This window comes from Schistocerca americana, chromosome 10 (assembly GCF_021461395.2).
Source record: "Schistocerca americana isolate TAMUIC-IGC-003095 chromosome 10, iqSchAmer2.1, whole genome shotgun sequence".
NCBI lineage: Eukaryota > Metazoa > Arthropoda > Insecta > Orthoptera > Acrididae > Schistocerca > Schistocerca americana.
Genome location: NC_060128.1, coordinates 74,424,458 through 74,449,599, shown reverse-complemented (window position 1 = coordinate 74,449,599; position 25,142 = coordinate 74,424,458).

Genomic DNA, 25,142 nt, shown 5'->3' with positions numbered 1-25,142 from the left:
GAAATTGCATCCGAATTTAATACAAAAGGCACAATGACGACTTAAGTACAAGAGCACTGACACTCTAACTTTCTATGATTTGAACCTCTCCTGTGAGTCCAGTTTTAGATTCCGCTGCTTCACTTCGGGTTTACTGTATCCCTTGGACCTTCGTAATGACGATGAAACACAGAAATTGCATCCGAATTTAATAGAAAAGGCACAATGCGGACTTAAGTACAAGAGGACTGACACTCTCACTTTCTATGATTTGAACCTCTCCTGTCAGTCCAGTTATAGATTCCGATGCTTCACTTCAGGTTTACTGTATCCTTGGACCTTCTTATTGACGATGAAACACAGAAATTGAATCCGAATGTAATACAAAAGTCACAATTCCGACTTAAGTACAAGAGGACTGGCTCTCTCACTTTCTATGACTTGAACCTCTCCTGTGAGTCCAGTTTTAGATTCCGATGCTTCACTTCAGGTTTACTGTATCCCTTGGACCTTCTTATTGACGATGAAACACAGAAATTGCATCCGAATTTAATAGAAAAGGCACAATGCCGACTTAAGTACAAGAGGACTGACACTCTAACTTTCTGTGTTTGGAACCTCTCCTGTGACTCCAGTTTTAGATTACGATGCTTCACTTCAGGTTTACTATATCCCTTGGACCTTCTTATTGACGATGAAAGACAGAAATTGCATCCGAATTTAATACAAAAGGCACAATGACGACTTAAGTACAAGAGCACTGACACTTTCTATGATTTGAACCTCTCCTGTGAGTCCAGTTTTAGATTCCGCTGCTTCACTTCAGGTTTTCTGTATCCCTTGGACCTTCTTATTGACGATGAAACACAGAAATAGCATCCGAATTTAAAACAAAAGGCACAATGCCGACTTAAGTACAAGAGGACTGACACTCTCACTTTCTATGATTTGATCCTCCATTGTGAGTCCAGTTTTAGATTACGATGCTTCACTTCAGGTTTAGTGTATACCTTGGATCTCCTTATTGACGATGAAACACAGAAATTGCATCCGAATTTAATACAAAAGGCACAATGCCGACTTATGTACAAGAGGACTGACACTCTCACTTTCTATGATTTGAACCTTTCCTGTGAGTCCAGTTTTAGATTCCGATGCTTCACTTCGGGTTTACTGTATCCCTTGGACCTTCTTAATGACGATGAAACACAGAAATTGCATCCGAATTTAATAGAAAAGGCACAATGCCGACTTAAGTACAGGAGGACTGACACTCTCACTTTCTAAGATTTGAACCTCTCCTGTCAGTCCAGTTATAGATTCCGATGCTTCACTTCAGGTTTACTGTATCCTTGGACCTTCTTATTGACGACGAAACACAGAAATTGCATCCGAATTTAATACAAAAGGCACAATGACGACCTAAGTACAAGAGCACTGACACTCTAACTTTCTATGATTGGAACCTCTCCTGTGAGTCCAGTTTTAGATTCCGCTGCTTCACTTCAGGTTTACTGTATCCCTTGGACCTTCTTATTGACGATGAAACACAGAAATAGCATCCGAATTTAATACAAAAGGCACAATGCCGACTTAAGTACAAGAGGACTGACACTCTCACTTTCTATGATTTGATCCTCTCCTGTGAGTCCAGTTTTAGATTACGATGCTTCACTTCAGGTTTACTGTATACCTTGGACCTCCTTATTGACGATGAAACGTAGAAATTGCATCCGAATTTAATACAAAAGGCACAATGCCGACTTATGTACAAGGGGACTGACACTCTCACTTTCTATGATTTGAACCTCTCCTGTGAGTCCAGTTTTAGATTCCGATGCATCACTTCGGGTTTACTGTATCCCTTGGACCTTCGTAATGACGATGAAACACAGAAATTGCATCCGAATTTATCACAAAAGGCACATTTCCGACTTAAGTACAAGAGGACTGACTCTCTCATTTTCTATGATTTGAACCTCTCCTGTGAGTCCAGTTTTAGATTCCGATGCTTTACTTCAGGATTACTGTATCCCTTTGTACCTTCTTATTGACGATGAAACACAGAAATTGCATCTGAATTTAATACAAAAGGCACAATGCCGACTTAAGTACAAGAGGACTGACACTCTAACTTTCTGTGATTGGAACCTCTCCTGTGAGTCCAGTTTTAAATTACGATGCTTCACTTCAGGTTTACTGTATCCCTTGGACCTTCTTATTGACGATGAAAGACAGAAAATCCATCCGAATTTAATACAAAAGGCACAATGCCGACATAAGTACAATGGGACTGACAGTCTCACTTTCTATGATTTGAACCTCTCCTGTGAGTCCAGTTTTAGATTCCGCTGCTTCACTTCAGGTTTACTGTATCCCTTGGACCATCTTATTAACGATGAAACACAGAAATTGCATCCGAAGTTAATATAAAGGGCACAATGCCGACTTAAGTACAAGAGGACTGACTCTCTCTCTTTCTATGATTTGAACCTCTCCTGTGAGCCCAGTTTTAGATTCCGATGCTTCACTTCAGGTTTACTGTATCCCTTGGACCTTCTTATTGACGATGAAACACAGAAAAAGCATCCGAATTTATTACAAAAGGCACATTGCCGACTTAAGTACAAGAGGACTGACTCTCTCACTTTCTATGATTTGAACCTCTCCTGTGAGTCCAGTTTTAGATTCCAATGCTTCACTTCAGGATTACTGTATCCCTTTGTACCTCCTTATTGACGATGAAACACAGAAATTGCATCCGAATTTAATACAAAAGGCACAATGCCGACTTAAGTACAAGAGGACTGACACTCTAACTTTCTGTGATTGGAACCTCACCTGTGAGTCCAGTTTTAGATTACGATGCTTCACTTCAGGTTTACTGTATCCCTTGGACCTTCTTATTGACGATGAAAGACAGAAAATCCATTCGAATTTAATACAAAAGGCACAATGCCGACATAAGTACAATGGGACTGACAGTCTCGCTTCCTATGATATGAACCTCTCCTGTGAGTCAGTTTTAGATTCCGCTACTTCACTTCAGGTTTACTGTATCCCTTGGACCTTCTTATTAACGATGAAACTCAGAAATTGCATCCGAAGTTAATACAAAGGGCACAATGCCGACTTAAGTACAAGAGGACTGACACTCTCACTTTCTATGATTCGATCCTCTCCTGTAAGTCTAGTTTTAGATTACGATGCTTCACTTCAGGTTTACTGTATACCTTGGACCTTCTTATTGACGATGAAACACAGAAATTGCATCCGATTTTAATACAAAAGGCACAACACCGACTTAAGTACTTAAGTACAAGGGGACTGACACTCTAACTTTCTACGATTGGAACCTCTCCTGTGAGTCCAGTTATAGATTACGATGCTTCACTTCAGGTTTACTGTATCCCTTGGACCTTCTTATTGACGTTGAAACACAGAAATTGCATCCGAATTTAATACAAAATGCACAATGCCGACTTAAGTACAAGAGGACTGACATTCTTACTTTCTATGATTTGATCCTCTCCAGTGAGTCCAGTTTTAGATTACGATGCTTCACCTTAGGTTTACTGTATACCATGGACCTTCTTATTGACGATGAAACACAAAACTTGCATCCGAATTTAATACAAAAGTCACAATTCCAACTTAAGTACAAGAGGACTGACTCTCTCACTTTCTATGATTTGAACCTCTCCTGTGAGTCCAGTTTTAGATTCCGATGCTTCACTTCAGGTTTATTGTATCCCTAGGACCTTCTTATTGACGATGAAACACAGAAATAGCATCCGAATTTAAAACAAAAGGCACAATGCCGACTTAAGTACAAGAGGACTGACACTCTCACTTTCTATGATTTGATCCTCCCCTGTGAGTCCAGTTTTAGATTACGATGCTTCACTTCAGGTTTAGTGTATACCTTGGATCTCCTTATTGACGATGAAACACAGAAATTGCATCCGAATTTAATACAAAAGGCACAATGCCGACTTATGTACAAGAGGACTGACACTCTCACTTTCTATGATTTGAACCTTTCCTGTGAGTCCAGTTTTAGATTCCGATGCTTCACTTCGGGTTTACTGTATCCCTTGGACCTTCTTAATGACGATGAAACACAGAAATTGCATCCGAATTTAATAGAAAAGGCACAATGCCGACTTAAGTACAGGAGGACTGACACTCTCACTTTCTAAGATTTGAACCTCTCCTGTCAGTCCAGTTATAGATTCCGATGCTTCACTTCAGGTTTACTGTATCCTTGGACCTTCTTATTGACGACGAAACACAGAAATTGCATCCGAATTTAATACAAAAGGCACAATGACGACCTAAGTACAAGAGCACTGACACTCTAACTTTCTATGATTGGAACCTCTCCTGTGAGTCCAGTTTTAGATTCCGCTGCTTCACTTCAGGTTTACTGTATCCCTTGGACCTTCTTATTGACGATGAAACACAGAAATAGCATCCGAATTTAATACAAAAGGCACAATGCCGACTTAAGTACAAGAGGACTGACACTCTCACTTTCTATGATTTGATCCTCTCCTGTGAGTCCAGTTTTAGATTACGATGCTTCACTTCAGGTTTACTGTATACCTTGGACCTCCTTATTGACGATGAAACGTAGAAATTGCATCCGAATTTAATACAAAAGGCACAATGCCGACTTATGTACAAGGGGACTGACACTCTCACTTTCTATGATTTGAACCTCTCCTGTGAGTCCAGTTTTAGATTCCGATGCATCACTTCGGGTTTACTGTATCCCTTGGACCTTCGTAATGACGATGAAACACAGAAATTGCATCCGAATTTATCACAAAAGGCACATTTCCGACTTAAGTACAAGAGGACTGACTCTCTCATTTTCTATGATTTGAACCTCTCCTGTGAGTCCAGTTTTAGATTCCGATGCTTCACTTCAGGATTACTGTATCCCTTTGTACCTTCTTATTGACGATGAAACACAGAAATTGCATCTGAATTTAATACAAAAGGCACAATGCCGACTTAAGTACAAGAGGACTGACACTCTAACTTTCTGTGATTGGAACCTCTCCTGTGAGTCCAGTTTTAAATTACGATGCTTCACTTCAGGTTTACTGTATCCCTTGGACCTTCTTATTGACGATGAAAGACAGAAAATCCATCCGAATTTAATACAAAAGGCACAATGCCGACATAAGTACAATGGGACTGACAGTCTCACTTTCTATGATTTGAACCTCTCCTGTGAGTCCAGTTTTAGATTCCGCTGCTTCACTTCAGGTTTACTGTATCCCTTGGACCATCTTATTAACGATGAAACACAGAAATTGCATCCGAAGTTAATATAAAGGGCACAATGCCGACTTAAGTACAAGAGGACTGACTCTCTCTCTTTCTATGATTTGAACCTCTCCTGTGAGCCCAGTTTTAGATTCCGATGCTTCACTTCAGGTTTACTGTATCCCTTGGACCTTCTTATTGACGATGAAACACAGAAAAAGCATCCGAATTTATTACAAAAGGCACATTGCCGACTTAAGTACAAGAGGACTGACTCTCTCACTTTCTATGATTTGAACCTCTCCTGTGAGTCCAGTTTTAGATTCCAATGCTTCACTTCAGGATTACTGTATCCCTTTGTACCTCCTTATTGACGATGAAACACAGAAATTGCATCCGAATTTAATACAAAAGGCACAATGCCGACTTAAGTACAAGAGGACTGACACTCTAACTTTCTGTGATTGGAACCTCACCTGTGAGTCCAGTTTTAGATTACGATGCTTCACTTCAGGTTTACTGTATCCCTTGGACCTTCTTATTGACGATGAAAGACAGAAAATCCATTCGAATTTAATACAAAAGGCACAATGCCGACATAAGTACAATGGGACTGACAGTCTCGCTTCCTATGATATGAACCTCTCCTGTGAGTCAGTTTTAGATTCCGCTACTTCACTTCAGGTTTACTGTATCCCTTGGACCTTCTTATTAACGATGAAACTCAGAAATTGCATCCGAAGTTAATACAAAGGGCACAATGCCGACTTAAGTACAAGAGGACTGACACTCTCACTTTCTATGATTCGATCCTCTCCTGTAAGTCTAGTTTTAGATTACGATGCTTCACTTCAGGTTTACTGTATACCTTGGACCTTCTTATTGACGATGAAACACAGAAATTGCATCCGATTTTAATACAAAAGGCACAACACCGACTTAAGTACTTAAGTACAAGGGGACTGACACTCTAACTTTCTACGATTGGAACCTCTCCTGTGAGTCCAGTTATAGATTACGATGCTTCACTTCAGGTTTACTGTATCCCTTGGACCTTCTTATTGACGTTGAAACACAGAAATTGCATCCGAATTTAATACAAAATGCACAATGCCGACTTAAGTACAAGAGGACTGACATTCTTACTTTCTATGATTTGATCCTCTCCAGTGAGTCCAGTTTTAGATTACGATGCTTCACCTTAGGTTTACTGTATACCATGGACCTTCTTATTGACGATGAAACCCAAAACTTGCATCCGAATTTAATACAAATGTCACAATTCCAACTTAAGTACAAGAGGACTGACTCTCTCACTTTCTATGATTTGAACCTCTCCTGTGAGTCCAGTTTTAGATTCCGATGCTTCACTTCAGGTTTATTGTATCCCTAGGACCTTCTTATTGACGATGAAACACAGAAATTGCATCCGAATTTAATACAAAAGGCACAATGCCGACTTAAGTACTAGAGGACTGACACTCTCACTTTCTATGATTTGAACCTCTCCTGTCAGTCCAGTTTTCGATTCCGATGCTTCAATTCAGGTTTACTGTATCCCTTGGACCTTCTTATTGACGATGAAACACAGAAATTGCAACCGAATTTAATACAAGAGGGACAATGCCGACTTAGGTAAAAGAGGATTGACTCTCTCACTTTCTATGGTTTGAACCTCTCCCGTGAGTCCACTTTTAGATACCGATGCTTCACTTCAGGTTTACTGTATCCCTCTGTACATTCTTATTGACGATAAAAAAAAGAAATTGCATCCGAATTTAATACAAAAGGCACAATGCTGACTTAAGTACAAGTGGACTGACTCTCTTACTTTCTTTGTTTGAACCTCTCCTGTGAGTTCAGTTTTAGATTCCGATGCTTCACTTCAGGTTTACTGTATCCCTTTGTACCTTCTTATTGACGATAAAACCCAGAAATTGCATCCGAATCTAATACAAAAGGCCCAATGCCGATTTAAGTACAAGAGGACTGACACTCTTACTTTCTATGATTGGAGCCTCTCCTGTGAGTCCAGTTTTAGATTACGATGCTTCACTTCAGGTTTACTGTATACCTTGGACCTTATTATTGACGATGAAACACAGAAATTGGATCCGAATTTAATACAAATGCACAATGCCGACTTAAGTACAAGAGGACTGACACTCTCACTTTCTGTGATTTGAACCTCTCCAGTCAGTCCAGTTTTAGATTCCGATGCTTCACTTCAGGTTTACTGTATCCCTTGGACCTTCTTATTGACGATGAAACACAGAAATTGCAACCGAATTTAATACAAAAGGCACAATGCCGACTTAAGTACAAGAGGACTGACACTCTCACTATCTATGATTGAACCTCTACTATGAGTCCAGTTTTAGATTCCAATGCTTCACTTCAGGTTTACTGTATCCCTTGGGCCTTCTTATTGACGATGAAACATAGAAATTGCATCCGAATTTAATACAAAAGGAACAATGCCGAATTAAGTACAAGAGGACTGACACTCTAACTTTCTATGATTGGAACCTCTCCTGTGAGTCCAGTTTTAGATTACGATGCTTCACTTCAGGTTTACTGTATCCTTTGGAACTTCTTATTGACGACGAAACACAGAAATTGCATCCGAAGTTAATACAAAGGGCACAATTCCGACTTAAGTACAAGAGGACTGACTCTCTCACTTTCTATGATTTGAACCTCTCCTGTGAGTCCAGTTTTAGATTCCGATGCTTCACTTCGGGTTTACTGTATCCCTTGGACCTTCGTAATGACGATGAAACACAGAAATTGCATCCGAATTTAATAGAAAAGGCACAATGCGGACTTAGGTACAAGAGGACTGACACTCTCACTTTCTATGATTTGAACCTCTCCCGTCAGTCCAGTTATAGATTCCGATGCTTCACTTCAGGTTTGCTGTATCCTTGGACCTTCTTATTGACGATGAAACACAGAAATTGCATCCGAATTTAAAACAAAAGTCATCATTCCGACTTAAGTACAAGAGGACTGACTCTCTCACTTTCTATGATTTGAACCTCTCCTGTGAGTCCAGTTTTAGATTCCGATGCTTCACTTCAGGTTTACTGTATCCCTTGGACCTTCTTATTGACGATGAAACACAGAAATTGCATCCGAATATATTACAAAAGGCACATTGCCGACTTAAGTACAAGAGGACTGACTCTCTCACTTTCTATGATCTGAACCTCTCCTGTGAGTCCAGTTTTAGATTCCGATGCTTCACTTCAGGATTACTGTATCCCTTTGTACCTTCTTATTGACGATGAAACACAGAAATTGCATCCCAATTTAATAGAAAAGGCACAATGCCGACTTAAGTACAAGAGGACTGACACTCTAACTTTCTGTGTTTGGAACCTCTCCTGTGACTCCAGTTTTAGATTACGATGCTTCACTTCAGGTTTACTGTATCCCTTGGACCTTCTTATTGACGATGAAAGACAGAAAATCCATCCGAATTTAATACAAAAGGCACAATGCCGACATAAGTACAATGGGACTGACAGTCTCACTTTCTATGATTTGAACCTCTCCTGTGAGTCCAGTTTTAGATTCCGCTGCTTCACTTCAGGTTTACTGTATCCCTTGGACTTTCTTATTAACGATGAAACACAGAAATAGCATCCGAATTTAATACAAAAGGCACAATGCCGACTTAAGTACAAGAGGACTGACACTCTCACTTTCTATGATTTGATCCTCTACTGTGAGTCCAGTTTTAGATTACGAAGCTTCAATTCAGGTTTACTGTATCCCTTGGACCTTCTTATTGGCGATGAAACACAGAAATTGCATCCGAATTTAATACAAAAGGCACAATGCCGACTTAAGTACAAGAGGACTGACACTCTAACTTGCTATGATTGGAACCTCTCCTGTGAGTCCAGTTTTAGATTACGATGCTTAACTTCAGGTTTACTGTATACTTTGGAACTTATTATTGACGATGAAACACAGAAATTGCATCCGAATTTAATACAAAAGGCACAATGACGACTTAAGTACAAGAGCACTGACACTCTAACTTTCTATGATTTGAACCTCTCCTGTGAGTCCAGTTTTAGATTCCGCTGCTTCACTTCGGGTTTACTGTATCCCTTGGACCTTCGTAATGACGATGAAACACAGAAATTGCATCCGAATTTAATAGAAAAGGCACAATGCGGACTTAAGTACAAGAGGACTGACACTCTCACTTTCTATGATTTGAACCTCTCCTGTCAGTCCAGTTATAGATTCCGATGCTTCACTTCAGGTTTACTGTATCCTTGGACCTTCTTATTGACGATGAAGCACTGAAATTGCATCCGATTTTAATACAAAAGGCACAACACTGACTTAAGTACTTAAGTACAAGGCGACTGACACTCTCACTTTCTATGATTGGAACCTCTCCTGTGAGTCCAGTTATAGATTACGATGCTTCACTTCAGTTTTACTGTATCCCTTGGACCTTCTCATTGACGACGAAACACAGAAATTGCAACCGAATTTAATACAAAAGGCACAATGCCGACTTAAGTACAAGAGGACTGACACTCTCACTATCTATGATTTGAACCTCTACTGTGAGTCCAGTTTTAGATTACGATGCTTCAATTCAGGTTTACTGTATCCCTTGGACCTTCTTATTGGCGATGAAACACAGAAATTGCATCCGAATTTAATACAAAAGGCACAATGCCGACTTAAGTACAAGAGGACTGACACTCTAACTTGCTATGATTGGAACCTCTCCTGTGAGTCCAGTTTTAGATTACGATGCTTAACTTCAGGTTTACTGTATACTTTGGAACTTATTATTGACGATGAAACACAGAAATTGCATCCGAATTTAATAAAAAAACACAATGACGACTTAAGTACAAGAGCACTGACACTCTAACTTTCTATGATTTGAACCTCTCCTGTGAGTCCAGTTTTAGATTACGATGCTTCACTTCAGGTTTACTGTATACCTTGGACCTCCTTATTGACGATGAAACACAGAAATTGCATCCGAATTTAATACAAAAGGCACAATGCCGACTTATGTACAAGGGGACTGACACTCTCACTTTCTATGATTTGAACCTCTCCTGTGAGTCCAGTTTTAGATTCCGATGCTTCACTTCGGGTTTACTGTATCCCTTGGACCTTCGTAATGACGATGAAACACAGAAATTGCATCCGAATTTAATAGGAAAGGCACAATGCGGACTTAAGTACAAGAGGACTGACACTCTCACTTTCTATGAGTTGAACCTCTCCTGTCAGTCCAGTTATAGATTCCGATGCTTCACTTCAGGTTTACTGTATCCTTGGACCTTCTTATTGACGATGAAACACAGAAATTGCATCCGAATTTAATACAAAAGTCACAATTCCGACTTAAGTACAAGAGGACTGGCTCTCTCACTTTCTATGATTTGAACCTCTCCTGTGAGTCCAGTTTTAGATTCCGATGCTTCACTTCAGGTTTACTGTATCCCTTGGACCTTCTTATTGACGATGAAACACAGAAATTGCATCCGAATATATTACAAAAGGCACATTGCCGACTTAAGTACAAGAGGACTGACTCTCTCACTTTCTATGATCTGAACCTCTCCTGTGAGTCCAGTTTTAGATTCCGATGCTTCACTTCAGGATTACTGTATCCCTTTGTACCTTCTTATTGACGATGAAACACAGAAATTGCATCCGAATTTAATAGAAAAGGCACAATGCCGACTTAAGTACAAGAGGACTGACACTCTAACTTTCTGTGTTTGGAACCTCTCCTGTGACTCCAGTTTTAGATTACGATGCTTCACTTCAGGTTTACTGTATCCCTTGGACCTTCTTATTGACGATGAAAGACAGAAAATCCATCCGAACTTAATACAAAAGGCACAATGCCGACATAAGTACAATGGGACTGACAGTCTCACTTTCTATGATTTGAACCTCTCCTGTGAGTCCAGTTTTAGATTCCGCTGCTTCACTTCAGGTTTACTGTATCCCTTGGACCTTCTTATTAACGATGAAACACAGAAATTGCATCCGAAGTTAATACAAAGGGCACAATGCCGACTTAAGTACAAGAGGACTGACACTCTAACTTTCTATGATTTGATCCTCTCCTGTGAGTCCAGTTTTAGATTACGATGCTTCACTTCAGGTTTACTGTGTACCTTGGACCTTCTTATTGACGATGAAACACTGAAATTGCATCCGATTTTAATACAAAAGGCACAACACCGACTTAAGTACTTAAGTACAAGGCGACTGACACTCTCACTTTCTATGATTGGAACCTCTCCTGTGAGTCCAGTTATAGATTACGATGCTTCACTTCAGGTTTACTGTATCCCTTGGACCTTCTTATTGACGACGAAACACAGAAATTGCAACCGAATTTAAAACAAAAGTCACAATGCCGACTTAAGTACAAGAGGACTGACACTCTCACTATCTATGATTTGAACCTCTACTGTGAGTCCAGTTTTAGATTACGATGCTTCAATCAAGGTTTACTGTATCCCTTGGACCTTCTTATTGGCGATGAAACACAGAAATTGCATCCGAATTTAATACAAAAGGCACAATGCCGACTTAAGTATAAGAGGACTGACACTCTAACTTGCTATGATTGGAACCTCTCCTGTGAGTCCAGTTTTAGATTACGATGCTTAACTTCAGGTTTACTGTATACTTTGGAACTTATTATTGACGATGAAACACAGAAATTGCATCCGAATTTAATACAAAAGGCACAATGACGACTTAAGTACAAGAGCACTGACACTCTAACTTTCTATGATTTGAACCTCTCCTGTGAGTCCAGTTTTAGATTCCGCTGCTTCACTTCAGGTTTACTGTATCCCTTGGACCATCTTATTAACGATGAAACACAGAAATTGCATCCGAAGTTAATATAAAGGGCACAATGCCGACTTAAGTACAAGAGGACTGACTCTCTCTCTTTCTATGATTTGAACCTCTCCTGTGAGCCCAGTTTTAGATTCCGATGCTTCACTTCAGGTTTACTGTATCCCTTGGACCTTCTTATTGACGTTGAAACACAGAAATTGCATCCGAATTTAATACAAAATGCACAATGCCGACTTAAGTACAAGAGGACTGACATTCTTACTTTCTATGATTTGATCCTCTCCAGTGAGTCCAGTTTTAGATTACGATGCTTCACCTTAGGTTTACTGTATACCATGGACCTTCTTATTGACGATGAAACCCAAAACTTGCATCCGAATTTAATACAAATGTCACAATTCCAACTTAAGTACAAGAGGACTGACTCTCTCACTTTCTATGATTTGAACCTCTCCTGTGAGTCCAGTTTTAGATTCCGATGCTTCACTTCAGGTTTATTGTATCCCTAGGACCTTCTTATTGACGATGAAACACAGAAATTGCATCCGAATTTAATACAAAAGGCACAATGCCGACTTAAGTACTAGAGGACTGACACTCTCACTTTCTATGATTTGAACCTCTCCTGTCAGTCCAGTTTTCGATTCCGATGCTTCAATTCAGGTTTACTGTATCCCTTGGACCTTCTTATTGACGATGAAACACAGAAATTGCAACCGAATTTAATACAAGAGGGACAATGCCGACTTAGGTAAAAGAGGATTGACTCTCTCACTTTCTATGGTTTGAACCTCTCCCGTGAGTCCACTTTTAGATACCGATGCTTCACTTCAGGTTTACTGTATCCCTCTGTACATTCTTATTGACGATAAAAAAAAGAAATTGCATCCGAATTTAATACAAAAGGCACAATGCTGACTTAAGTACAAGTGGACTGACTCTCTTACTTTCTTTGTTTGAACCTCTCCTGTGAGTTCAGTTTTAGATTCCGATGCTTCACTTCAGGTTTACTGTATCCCTTTGTACCTTCTTATTGACGATAAAACCCAGAAATTGCATCCGAATCTAATACAAAAGGCCCAATGCCGATTTAAGTACAAGAGGACTGACACTCTTACTTTCTATGATTGGAGCCTCTCCTGTGAGTCCAGTTTTAGATTACGATGCTTCACTTCAGGTTTACTGTATACCTTGGACCTTATTATTGACGATGAAACACAGAAATTGGATCCGAATTTAATACAAATGCACAATGCCGACTTAAGTACAAGAGGACTGACACTCTCACTTTCTGTGATTTGAACCTCTCCAGTCAGTCCAGTTTTAGATTCCGATGCTTCACTTCAGGTTTACTGTATCCCTTGGACCTTCTTATTGACGATGAAACACAGAAATTGCAACCGAATTTAATACAAAAGGCACAATGCCGACTTAAGTACAAGAGGACTGACACTCTCACTATCTATGATTGAACCTCTACTATGAGTCCAGTTTTAGATTCCAATGCTTCACTTCAGGTTTACTGTATCCCTTGGGCCTTCTTATTGACGATGAAACATAGAAATTGCATCCGAATTTAATACAAAAGGAACAATGCCGAATTAAGTACAAGAGGACTGACACTCTAACTTTCTATGATTGGAACCTCTCCTGTGAGTCCAGTTTTAGATTACGATGCTTCACTTCAGGTTTACTGTATCCTTTGGAACTTCTTATTGACGACGAAACACAGAAATTGCATCCGAAGTTAATACAAAGGGCACAATTCCGACTTAAGTACAAGAGGACTGACTCTCTCACTTTCTATGATTTGAACCTCTCCTGTGAGTCCAGTTTTAGATTCCGATGCTTCACTTCGGGTTTACTGTATCCCTTGGACCTTCGTAATGACGATGAAACACAGAAATTGCATCCGAATTTAATAGAAAAGGCACAATGCGGACTTAGGTACAAGAGGACTGACACTCTCACTTTCTATGATTTGAACCTCTCCCGTCAGTCCAGTTATAGATTCCGATGCTTCACTTCAGGTTTGCTGTATCCTTGGACCTTCTTATTGACGATGAAACACAGAAATTGCATCCGAATTTAAAACAAAAGTCATCATTCCGACTTAAGTACAAGAGGACTGACTCTCTCACTTTCTATGATTTGAACCTCTCCTGTGAGTCCAGTTTTAGATTCCGATGCTTCACTTCAGGTTTACTGTATCCCTTGGACCTTCTTATTGACGATGAAACACAGAAATTGCATCCGAATATATTACAAAAGGCACATTGCCGACTTAAGTACAAGAGGACTGACTCTCTCACTTTCTATGATCTGAACCTCTCCTGTGAGTCCAGTTTTAGATTCCGATGCTTCACTTCAGGATTACTGTATCCCTTTGTACCTTCTTATTGACGATGAAACACAGAAATTGCATCCCAATTTAATAGAAAAGGCACAATGCCGACTTAAGTACAAGAGGACTGACACTCTAACTTTCTGTGTTTGGAACCTCTCCTGTGACTCCAGTTTTAGATTACGATGCTTCACTTCAGGTTTACTGTATCCCTTGGACCTTCTTATTGACGATGAAAGACAGAAAATCCATCCGAATTTAATACAAAAGGCACAATGCCGACATAAGTACAATGGGACTGACAGTCTCACTTTCTATGATTTGAACCTCTCCTGTGAGTCCAGTTTTAGATTCCGCTGCTTCACTTCAGGTTTACTGTATCCCTTGGACTTTCTTATTAACGATGAAACACAGAAATAGCATCCGAATTTAATACAAAAGGCACAATGCCGACTTAAGTACAAGAGGACTGACACTCTCACTTTCTATGATTTGATCCTCTACTGTGAGTCCAGTTTTAGATTACGAAGCTTCAATTCAGGTTTACTGTATCCCTTGGACCTTCTTATTGGCGATGAAACACAGAAATTGCATCCGAATTTAATACAAAAGGCACAATGCCGACTTAAGTACAAGAGGACTGACACTCTAACTTGCTATGATTGGAACCTCTCCTGTGAGTCCAGTTTTAGATTACGATGCTTAACTTCAGGTTTACTGTATACTTTGGAACTTATTATTGACGATGAAACACAGAAATTGCATCCGAATTTAATACAAAAGGCACAATGACGACTTAAGTACAAGAGCACTGACACTCTAACTTTCTATGATTTGAACCTCTCCTGTGAGTCCAGTTTTAGATTCCGCTGCTTCACTTCGGGTTTACTGTATCCCTTGGACCTTCGTAATGACGATGAAACACAGAAATTGCATCCGAATTTAATAGAAAAGGCACAATGCGGACTTAAGTACAAGAGGACTGACACTCTCACTTTCTATGATTTGAACCTCTCCTGTCAGTCCAGTTATAGATTCCGATGCTTCACTTCAGGTTTACTGTATCCTTGGACCTTCTTATTGACGATGAAGCACTGAAATTGCATCCGATTTTAATACAAAAGGCACAACACTGACTTAAGTACTTAAGTACAAGGCGACTGACACTCTCACTTTCTATGATTGGAACCTCTCCTGTGAGTCCAGTTATAGATTACGATGCTTCACTTCAGTTTTACTGTATCCCTTGGACCTTCTCATTGACGACGAAACACAGAAATTGCAACCGAATTTAATACAAAAGGCACAATGCCGACTTAAGTACAAGAGGACTGACACTCTCACTATCTATGATTTGAACCTCTACTGTGAGTCCAGTTTTAGATTACGATGCTTCAATTCAGGTTTACTGTATCCCTTGGACCTTCTTATTGGCGATGAAACACAGAAATTGCATCCGAATTTAATACAAAAGGCACAATGCCGACTTAAGTACAAGAGGACTGACACTCTAACTTGCTATGATTGGAACCTCTCCTGTGAGTCCAGTTTTAGATTACGATGCTTAACTTCAGGTTTACTGTATACTTTGGAACTTATTATTGACGATGAAACACAGAAATTGCATCCGAATTTAATAAAAAAACACAATGACGACTTAAGTACAAGAGCACTGACACTCTAACTTTCTATGATTTGAACCTCTCCTGTGAGTCCAGTTTTAGATTACGATGCTTCACTTCAGGTTTACTGTATACCTTGGACCTCCTTATTGACGATGAAACACAGAAATTGCATCCGAATTTAATACAAAAGGCACAATGCCGACTTATGTACAAGGGGACTGACACTCTCACTTTCTATGATTTGAACCTCTCCTGTGAGTCCAGTTTTAGATTCCGATGCTTCACTTCGGGTTTACTGTATCCCTTGGACCTTCGTAATGACGATGAAACACAGAAATTGCATCCGAATTTAATAGGAAAGGCACAATGCGGACTTAAGTACAAGAGGACTGACACTCTCACTTTCTATGAGTTGAACCTCTCCTGTCAGTCCAGTTATAGATTCCGATGCTTCACTTCAGGTTTACTGTATCCTTGGACCTTCTTATTGACGATGAAACACAGAAATTGCATCCGAATTTAATACAAAAGTCACAATTCCGACTTAAGTACAAGAGGACTGGCTCTCTCACTTTCTATGATTTGAACCTCTCCTGTGAGTCCAGTTTTAGATTCCGATGCTTCACTTCAGGTTTACTGTATCCCTTGGACCTTCTTATTGACGATGAAACACAGAAATTGCATCCGAATATATTACAAAAGGCACATTGCCGACTTAAGTACAAGAGGACTGACTCTCTCACTTTCTATGATCTGAACCTCTCCTGTGAGTCCAGTTTTAGATTCCGATGCTTCACTTCAGGATTACTGTATCCCTTTGTACCTTCTTATTGACGATGAAACACAGAAATTGCATCCGAATTTAATAGAAAAGGCACAATGCCGACTTAAGTACAAGAGGACTGACACTCTAACTTTCTGTGTTTGGAACCTCTCCTGTGACTCCAGTTTTAGATTACGATGCTTCACTTCAGGTTTACTGTATCCCTTGGACCTTCTTATTGACGATGAAAGACAGAAAATCCATCCGAACTTAATACAAAAGGCACAATGCCGACATAAGTACAATGGGACTGACAGTCTCACTTTCTATGATTTGAACCTCTCCTGTGAGTCCAGTTTTAGATTCCGCTGCTTCACTTCAGGTTTACTGTATCCCTTGGACCTTCTTATTAACGATGAAACACAGAAATTGCATCCGAAGTTAATACAAAGGGCACAATGCCGACTTAAGTACAAGAGGACTGACACTCTAACTTTCTATGATTTGATCCTCTCCTGTGAGTCCAGTTTTAGATTACGATGCTTCACTTCAGGTTTACTGTGTACCTTGGACCTTCTTATTGACGATGAAACACTGAAATTGCATCCGATTTTAATACAAAAGGCACAACACCGACTTAAGTACTTAAGTACAAGGCGACTGACACTCTCACTTTCTATGATTGGAACCTCTCCTGTGAGTCCAGTTATAGATTACGATGCTTCACTTCAGGTTTACTGTATCCCTTGGACCTTCTTATTGACGACGAAACACAGAAATTGCAACCGAATTTAAAACAAAAGTCACAATGCCGACTTAAGTACAAGAGGACTGACACTCTCACTATCTATGATTTGAACCTCTACTGTGAGTCCAGTTTTAGATTACGATGCTTCAATCAAGGTTTACTGTATCCCTTGGACCTTCTTATTGGCGATGAAACACAGAAATTGCATCCGAATTTAATACAAAAGGCACAATGCCGACTTAAGTATAAGAGGACTGACACTCTAACTTGCTATGATTGGAACCTCTCCTGTGAGTCCAGTTTTAGATTACGATGCTTAACTTCAGGTTTACTGTATACTTTGGAACTTATTATTGACGATGAAACACAGAAATTGCATCCGAATTTAATACAAAAGGCACAATGACGACTTAAGTACAAGAGCACTGACACTCTAACTTTCTATGATTTGAACCTCTCCTGTGAGTCCAGTTTTAGATTCCGCTGCTTCACTTCGGGTTTACCGTATCCCTTGGACCTTCTTATTGACGATGAAACACAGAAATAGCATCCGAATTTAATACAAAAGGCACAATGCCGACTTAAGTACAAGAGGACTGACACTCTCACTTTCTATGATTTGATCCTATCCTGCGAGTCCAGTTTTAGATTACGATGCTTCACTTCAGGTTTACTGTATACCTTGGACCTCCTTATTGACGATGAAACACAGAAATTGCATCCGAATTTAATACAAAAGGCACAATGCCGACTTATGTACAAGGGGACTGACACTCTCACTTTCTATGATTTGAACCTCTCCTGTGAGTCCAGTTTTAGATTCCGATGCTTCACTTCGGGTTTACTGTATCCCTTGGACCTTCTTATTCACGATCAAACACAGAAATAGCATCCGAATTTAATACAAAAGGCACAATGCCGACTTAAGTACAAGAGGACTGACACTCTCACTTTCTACGATTTGATCCTCTCCTGTGAGTCCAGTTTTAGATTACGATGCTTCACTTCAGGTTTACTGTATACCTTGGACCTCCTTATTGACGATGAAACACAGAAATTGCATCCGAATTTAATACAAAAGGCACAATGCCGACTTATGTACAAGGGGACTGACACTCTCACTTTCTATGATTTGAACCTCTCCTGTGAGTCCAGTTTTAGATTCCGATGCTTCACTTCGGGTTTACTGTATCCCTTGGACCTTCGTAATGACGATGAAACACAGAAATTGCATCCGAATTTAATAGAAAAGGCACAATGCGGACTTAAGTACAAGAGGACTGACACTCTCACTTTCTATGATTTGAACCTCTCCTGTCAGTCCAGTTTTAGATTCCGATGCTTCACTTCGGGTTTACTGTATCCCTTGGACCTTCGTAATGACGATGAAACACAGAAATTGCATCCGAATTTATCACAAAAGGCACATTTCCGACTTAAGTACAAGAGGACTGACTCTCTCATTTTCTATGATTTGAACCTCTCCTGTGAGTCCAGTTTTAGATTCCGATGCTTCACTTCAGGATTACTGTATCCCTTTGTACCTTCTTATTGACGATGAAACACAGAAATTGCATCTGAATTTAATACAAAAGGCACAATGCCGACTTAAGTACAAGAGGACTGACACTCTAACTTTCTGTGATTGGAACCTCTCCTGTGAGTCCAGTTTTAAATTACGATGCTTCACTTCAGGTTTACTGTATCCCTTGGACCTTCTTATTGACGATGAAAGACAGAAAATCCATCCGAATTTAATACAAAAGGCACAATGCCGACATAAGTACAATGGGACTGACAGTCTCACTTTCTATGATTTGAACCTCTCCTGTGAGTCCAGTTTTAGATTCCGCTGCTTCACTTCAGGTTTACTGTATCCCTTGGACCATCTTATTAACGATGAAACACAGAAATTGCATCCGAAGTTAATATAAAGGGCACAATGCCGACTTAAGTACAAGAGGACTGACTCTCTCTCTTTCTATGATTTGAACCTCTCCTGTGAGCCCAGTTTTAGATTCCGAGCTTCACTTCAGGTTTACTGTATCCCTTGGACCTTCTTATTGACGATGAAACACAGAAAAAAGCATCCGAATTTATTACAAAAGGCACATTGCCGACTTAAGTACAAGAGGACTGACACTCTAACTTTCTGTGATTGGAACCTCACCTGTGAGTCCAGTTTTAGATTACGATGCTTCACTTCAGGTTTACTGTAACCCTTGGGACCTTCTTATTGACGATGAAAGACAGAAAATCCATTCGAATTTAATACAAAGGCACAATGCCGACATAAGTACAATGGGACTGACAGTCTCGCTTCCTATGATATGAACCTCTCCTGTGAGTCAGTTTTAGATTCCGCTACTTCACTTCAGGTTTACTGTATCCCTTGGACTTCTTATTAACGATGAAACTCAGAAATTGCATCCGAAGTTAATACAAAGGGCACAATGCCGACTTAAGTACAAGAGGGACTGACACTCTCACTTTCTATGATTCGATCCTCTCCTGTAAGTCTAGATTTAGATTACGATGCTTCACTTCAGGTTTACTGTATACCTTGGACCTTCTTATTGACGATGAAACACAGAAATTGCATCCGATTTTAATACAAAAGCACAACACACCGACTTAAGTACTTAAGTACAAGGGGACTGACACTCTAACTTTCTACGATTGGAACCTCTCCTGTGAGTCCAGTTATAGATTACGATGCTTCACTTCAGGTTTACTGTATCCCTTGGACCTTCTTATTGACGTTGAAACACAGAAATTGCATCCGAATTTAATACAAAATGCACAATGCCGACTTAAGTACAAGAGGACTGACATTCTTACTTTCTATGATTTGATCCTCTCCAGTGAGTCCAGTTTTAGATTACGATGCTTCACCTTAGGTTTACTGTATACCATGGACCTTCTTATTGACGATGAAACACAAAACTTGCATCCGAATTTATACAAAAGTCACAATTCCAACTTAAGTACAAGAGGACTGACTCTCTCACTTTCTATGATTTGAAACCTCTCCTGTGAGTCCAGTTTAGATTCCGATGCTTCACTTCAGGTTTATTGTATCCCTAGGACCTTCCTATTGACGATGAAACACAGAAATTGCATCCGAATTTAATACAAAAGGCACAATGCCGACTTAAGTACTAGAGGACTGACACTCTCACTTTCTATGATTTGAACCTCTCCTGTCAGTCCAGTTTTCGATTCCGATGCTTCAATTCAGGTTTACTGTATCCCTTGGACCTTCTTATTGACGATGAAACACAGAATTGCAACCGAATTTAATACAAGAGGGACAATGCCGACTTAGGTAAAAGAGGATTGACTCTCTCACTTTCTATGGTTTGAACCTCTCCCGTGAGTCCACTTTTAGATACCGATGCTTCACTTCAGGTTTACTGTATCCCTCTGTACATTCTTATTGACGATAAAAAAAAGAAATTGCATCCGAATTTAATACAAAAGGCACAATGCTGACTTAAGTACAAGTGGACTGACTCTCTTACTTTCTTTGTTTGAACCTCTCCTGTGAGTTCAGTTTTAGATTCCGATGCTTCACTTCAGGGTTTACTGTATCCCTTTGTACCTTCTTATTGACGATAAAACCCAGAAATTGCATCCGAATCTAATACAAAAGGCCCAATGCCGATTTAAGTACAAGAGGACTGACACTCTTACTTTCTATGATTGGAGCTCTCCTGTGAGTCCAGTTTTAGATTACGATGCTTCACTTCAGGTTTTACTGTATACCTTGGACCTTCTTATTGACGATGAAACACAGAAATTGGATCCGAATTTAATACAAATGCACAATGCCGACTTAAGTACAAGAGGACTGACACTCTCACTTTCTGTGATTTGAACCTCTCCAGTCAGTCCAGTTTTAGATTCCGATGCTTCACTTCAGGTTTACTGTATCCCTTGGACCTTCTTATTGACGATGAAACACAGAAATTGCAACCGAATTTAATACAAAAGGCACAATGCCGACTTAAGTACAAGAGGACTGACACTCTCACTATCTATGATTGAACCTCTACTATGAGTCCAGTTTTAGATTCCATGCTTCACTTTCAGGTTTACTGTATCCCTTGGGCCTTCTTATTGACGATGAAACATAGAAATTGCATCCGAATTTAATACAAAAGGAACAATGCCGAATTAAGTACAAGAGGACTGACACTCTAACTTTCTATGATTGGAACCTCTCCTGTGAGTCCAGTTTTAGATTACGATGCTTCACTTCAGGTTTACTGTATCCTTTGGAACTTCTTATTGACGACGAAACACAGAAATTGCATCCGAAGTTAATACAAAGGGCACAATTCCGACTTAAGTACAAGAGGACTGACTCTCTCACTTTCTATGATTTGAACCTCTCCTGTGAGTCCAGTTTTAGATTCCGATGCTTCACTTCGGGTTTACTGTATCCCTTGGACCTTCGTAATGACGATGAAACACAGAAATTGCATCCGAATTTAATAGAAAAGGCACAATGCGGACTTAGGTACAAGAGGACTGACACTCTCACTTTCTATGATTTGAACCTCTCCCGTCAGTCCAGTTATAGATTCCGATGCTTCACTTCAGGTTTGCTGTATCCTTGGACCTTCTTATTGACGATGAAACACAGAAATTGCATCCGAATTTAAAACAAAAGTCATCATTCCGACTTAAGTACAAGAGGACTGACTCTCTCACTTTCTATGATTTGAACCTCTCCTGTGAGTCCAGGTTTAGATTCCGATGCTTCACTTCAGGTTTACTGTATCCCTTGGACCTTCTTATTGACGATGAAACACAGAAATTGCATCCGAATATATTACAAAAGGCACATTGCCGACTTAAGTACAAGAGGACTGACTCGCTCACTTTCTATGATCTGAACCTCTCCTGTGAGTCCAGTTTTAGATTCCGATGCTTCACTTCAGGATTACTGTATCCCTTTGTACCTTCTTATTGACGATGAAACACAGAAATTGCATCCCAATTTAATAGAAAAGGCACAATGCCGACTTAAGTACAAGAGGACTGACACTCTAACTTTCTGTGTTTGGAACCTCTCCTGTGACTCCAGTTTTAGATTACGATGCTTCACTTCAGGTTTACTGTATCCCTTGGACCTTCTTATTGACGATGAAAGACAGAAAATCCATCCGAATTTAATACAAAAGGCACAATGCCGACATAAGTACAATGGGACTGACAGTCTCACTTTCTATGATTTGAACCTCTCCTGTGAGTCCAGTTTTAGATTCCGCTGCTTCACTTCAGGTTTACTGTATCCCTTGGACTTTCTTATTAACGATGAAACACAGAAATAGCATCCGAATTTAATACAAAAGGCACAATGCCGACTTAAGTACAAGAGACTGACACTCTCACTTTCTATGATTTGATCCTCTACTGTGAGTCCAGTTTTAGATTACGAAGCTTCAATTCAGGTTTACTGTATCCCTTGGACCTTCTTATTGGCGATGAAACACAGAAATTGCATCCGAATTTAATACAAAAGGCACAATGCCGACTTAAGTACAAGAGGACTGACACTCTAACTTGCTATGATTGGAACCTCTCCTGTGAGTCCAGTTTTAGATTACGATGCTTAACTTCAGGTTTACTGTATACTTTGGAACTTATTATTGACGATGAAACACAGAAATTGCATCCGAATTTAATACAAAAGGCACAATGACGACTTAAGTACAAGAGCACTGACACTCTAACTTTCTATGATTTGAACCTCTCCTGTGAGTCCAGTTTTAGATTCCGCTGCTTCACTTCGGGTTTACTGTATCCCTTGGACCTTCGTAAAGACGATGAAACACAGAAATTGCATCCGAATTTAATAGAAAAGGCACAATGCGGACTTAAGTACAAGAGTACTGACACTCTCACTTTCTATGATTTGAACCTCTCCTGTCAGTCCAGTTACAGATTCCGATGCTTCACTTCAGGTTTACTGTATCCTTGGACCTTCTTATTGACGATGAAACACAGAAATTGAATCCGAATGTAATACAAAAGTCACAATTCCGACTTAAGTACAAGAGGACTGGCTCTCTCACTTTCTATGATTTGAACCTCTCCTGTGAGTCCAGTTTTAGATTCCGATGCTTCACTTCAGGTTTACTGTATCCCTTGGACCTTCTTATTGACGATGAAACACAGAAATTGCATCCGAATATATTACAAAAGGCACATTGCCGACTTAAGTACAAGAGGACTGACTCTCTCACTTTCTATGATCTGAACCTCTCCTGTGAGTCCAGTTTTAGATTCCGATGCTTCACTTCAGGATTACTGTATCCCTTTGTACCTTCTTATTGACGATGAAACACAGAAATTGCATCCGAATTTAATAGAAAAGGCACAATGCCGACTTAAGTACAAGAGGACTGACACTCTAACTTTCTGTGTTTGGAACCTCTCCTGTGACTCCAGTTTTAGATTACGATGCTTCACTTCAGGTTTACTATATCCCTTGGACCTTCTTATTGACGATGAAAGACAGAAAATCCATCCGAATTTAATACAAAAGGCACAATGCCGACATAAGTACAATGTGACTGACAGTCTCACTTTCTATGATTTGAACCTCTCCTGTGAGTCCAGTTTTAGATTCCGCTGCTTCACTTCAGGTTTACTGTATCCCTTGGACCTTCTTATTAACGATGAAACACAGAAATTGCATCCGAAGTTAATACAAAGGGCACAATGCCGACTTAAGTACAAGAGGACTGACACTCTAACTTTCTATGATTTGATCCTCTCCTGTGAGTCCAGTTTTAGATTACGATGCTTCACTTCAGGTTTACTGTGTACCTTGGACCTTCTTATTGACGATGAAACACTGAAATTGCATCCGATTTTAATACAAAAGGCACAACACTGACTTAAGTACTTAAGTACAAGGCGACTGACACTCTCACTTTCTATGATTGGAACCTCTCCTGTGAGTCCAGTTATAGATTACGATGCTTCGCTTCAGGTTTACTGTATCCCTTGGACCTTCTCATTGACGACGAAACACAGAAATTGCAACCGAATTTAATACAAAAGGCACAATGCCGACTTAAGTACAAGAGGACTGACACTCTCACTATCTATGATTTGAACCTCTACTGTGAGTCCAGTTTTAGATTACGATGCTTCAATTCAGGTTTACTGTATCCCTTGGACCTTCTTATTGGCGATGAAACACAGAAATTGCATCCGAATTTAATACAAAAGGCACAATGCCGACTTAAGTACAAGAGGACTGACACTCTAACTTGCTATGATTGGAACCTCTCCTGTGAGTCCAGTTTTAGATTACGATGCTTAACTTCAGGTTTACTGTATACTTTGGAACTTATTATTGACGATGAAACACAGAAATTGCATCCGAATTTAATAAAAAAACACAATGACGACTTAAGTACAAGAGCACTGACACTCTAACTTTCTATGATTTGAACCTCTCCTGTGAGTCCAGTTTTAGATTACGATGCTTCACTTCAG